Here is a 3,385-nt window from a genome sequence, read left to right on the forward strand (position 1 = left end):
TACTCACCCAGACAGGTAGGAGGGGCGAAGCCGAGGCAGAGAGGATGCGGAGTGGTGGTGGCAACAGATGAGGCAGCGGCAGCAGAGGGCCAGCAGAAAACACAGTCACACATTTTAAAAACTCAGGAGAGACACCTGGGGAGCATTCCCAGCCCCAGACCAGGCTGCAAAGCTCATGATCCCAGCGCTGGGAAAAATAAGAGCCTCACTGATTCTGGCTGTGCACACTGGTGTGGGTTGGGTGGAGGAGAAGACTACCAGTCGCTCAGCAGAATCCGCTTTTTTGAAGGGTCCCCAACAGCCTAGAACATCCACAGACACACCTACTCTGGGAACGGTGGCCAGGGAAAAAGCCAGACTGGCGTGCCAGTCCCATAGGGAGGTGGGAAAGGTGCTTGGAAAAGGGGCAAGTGCTGAGGGGGTGGCATTGTTGCCTCTTGGACCCCTCCCCCACACACAGTGCCACAGCCTGGTAAAACGGGTCTCCCTGTACTGATGAATACCTAAGGCTCTACCCCTTACAATGTAACAGGAGCAACAGCTTAAGACACAGAGGCAAACAAACACAGGAGCCTGTCAAGATGAGGAGAGAGAGAAGTATGGCCCAAAAAGGGGAAGGGATCAGGTTTCCAATGTGAGAACTAAGAGATGAGGAGATAGCCAGCCTAGCAGATGAGGAGATGGCCAACCTAACAGACGCAGAGTTCAAAACACTGATCATAAAGATGCTCACAGGATTTACAGATATGCTTGTATATGGCATATACACAAGTGAAGAAGTAAGGCTATGCTAAGTGAAATGAAGGGAAATCCACACAAAATCAGTGGTTAAGGGAAGGAAACTGAGGTTCAAATCAATGATTTGGAACACAAGGAAGAAAAAAAGTTAACCAGTGCAGAATGAGGAAACAAGAATGGAAAAAAATGAGGAGAGGCTTAGGAAACTCTGAGACAAATTAAACGTGCCAATATCCTAATCATAGGGGTGCCAGAAGGAGAAGAGGAAGAGCAAGAAATTGAAAGCTTATATGAAAAAATAATGAAGGAAAACTCCCAAGTCTGGTAAAGAAAATGGACATACAAGTCCAGGAAGCACAGAGAGTCCCAAACAAGTTAGACCCAAAGAGGACCACACCAAGATACATCATCATTAAAATGCCAAAGGTTCAAGATAAAGAGAGAATCTTAAAAGCAGCAAGAGAAAATAAGAGAGTTACTTACAAAGGGGTGCCTATAAGACTGTCAGCTGATTTCTCAAAAGAAACTTTGCAGGCAAGAAGGGACTAGCAAGAAGTATTCAATGTGATGAAAAGCAAGGACCTGAAACCAAGACTATTCTATCCAGCAAGGTTATCATTTAGAATGGAAGGACAGATGAAGTGCTTCCCAGACAAGGTAAAGCTAAAGGAGTTCATCACCACCAAGTCATTATTATATGAAATGTTAAAGGGACTTATTTAAGAAAAAGAAGATCAAAACTATGAACACTAAAATGACAACAAACTTACAACTATCAACAACTGAATCTAAAAAATAAAAACAAAATTCAACTAAGCAAACCAGAATAGGAACAGAATCACAGGTACTGGAATCATTAGGAGGGTTATCAGCTGGGAGGGGGAAGGGGGAGAAATGGGGAAATGGGGCAGGGATTAAGAAGCATAATTGGTTGGTACAAAATAGACAGGGGAATGTTAAGAATATATAGAAAATGGAGAAGCCAAAGTACTTACATGCACAACCCACGGGCATGAACTAAGTGGGGGACTGCTGGAGGGAAAGGGAGTATGGGGTGGAGGGTGGCAAAGGGGGAAAAATTGGGACAACTGTAACAGCATAATCAATGAAATGTACTTTTAAAAAGACACTTTAAGATCCTCTGGGAGCCTAGATGTGCTTTGCCTTATATCACTCTACCATTTCTGATTCTCATCATTCAGGGGAGCAGGAGAGAAGGGTTCTTCTATGTACCTTTGTGGGGAGTATGAGAGAGGTAGAAGCTGACTTATCTTTGCATGTGCCAGGGCCAAGAAAGAATCAGTGGTGATCAAAGGTATTGCCTTTCACTCTAGTTGGTGGCACAAGAAGCAGAGAAAGTATCCTTTTTAATTTTGTACAAACTGTATTATGACGTTAACTGTTCTCTGGAATACATTGTGAGTTTCTCACACACAGGCACATGGTTGCTCCTACATGTGGTGCCTCCCAACCCAGATGGGAGATCATGGGTAGATGGTGGACTGTGCCATGAGGAGCAGGCCACAGCTGATTTGGCTCTATCCTTCTGGGCTAACACAGTGTCCAACACAACAGGTGCTCAGTACCACTTATTTGATTAAACCTGCTGGAATTAGTGGCCACCTCCCTCTTCCCGCTGACCTGACCGAGAGTTCCAAATTACACACAGGCTTTGGACCACCAGAGCTGAGTCTCAGATGCATTGCACAGCTAGGTGATAGCTAGAAAGGGAGATTTAACCCAGGAAGGGGGTAAAGGTGAGAACTCTCACCACAATACAGACAGACAGGGTCGAAAAGGCTGTCAACTCCACCCCACCTGTGCATGCCCTTACCATTAAATCACACTGCGGGAATGGAGTACACCAAAGCCAGCCAGCCATGTCATCGTCACCTGGTGGTGAATCACTCCCCTATGCAAGTGCCCGAGCAAGGCAGTCTCTGTAGTGAGAGTGAACAAAGGCAACAGGGTGAAGCAGGGAAGAGGACTGAGTGTGAAGTTCTACCTGTGAGGTTCATTGTGCCAGCTATCCTCAGGCCACTCAGGGGCCTTCTGCAGAGGGAACAGTTTGCCTGCCTGCTGGCATGTGGTGCGAATGACAGCAGAGGTGTGAAAGCAGTTGGCAGATGGGCAATCCTCCACACCCGAGCCTTACTTAACAGGCATTATGGGCAGATGCAAAGGTGACCCTTGGAACAACTGTGGAGCATTGTTATCCCCACCACCTCCCAACTGCCCCAGAAGAGCAGCTGTGCCTCCCTTCCTCCAGAAGAGACTGGCAGCTGGTTTCTGGGGTCTGCATAGAGAAAGGAGGGAGAGAATGGAAGCCTGGTGGCCAGTGGGGAGCTGCTGAAGGTAGGAGACCTAAAGTGGAGTCAGGAAGACACGAAACATGTACCCCCACACAAAGGAGGATTTTCCATGAAGCAGTACCCTCACTTGCACAGACCCTTCCAAGCCCCACTACCTAATTTTGTATTTAAATTTTTACATGCTTGTTTTTAAAAAGCCTCAAAAACTACATAAACTTCAAGCCCCACAAAACCTGGATTTGCCCTGGCTCTCAGGTAGGACTCCTCTCTCCTAAGAAATAAGTTTCCATTTCTCCCCCAACCCCACCACCAGCATCTCACAGCCCACCTCCTCT

Source organism: Furipterus horrens, unplaced genomic scaffold (assembly GCF_987537825.1).
Source record: "Furipterus horrens unplaced genomic scaffold, mFurHor1.1.pri manual_scaffold_2, whole genome shotgun sequence".
NCBI classification, from domain to species: domain Eukaryota; kingdom Metazoa; phylum Chordata; class Mammalia; order Chiroptera; family Furipteridae; genus Furipterus; species Furipterus horrens.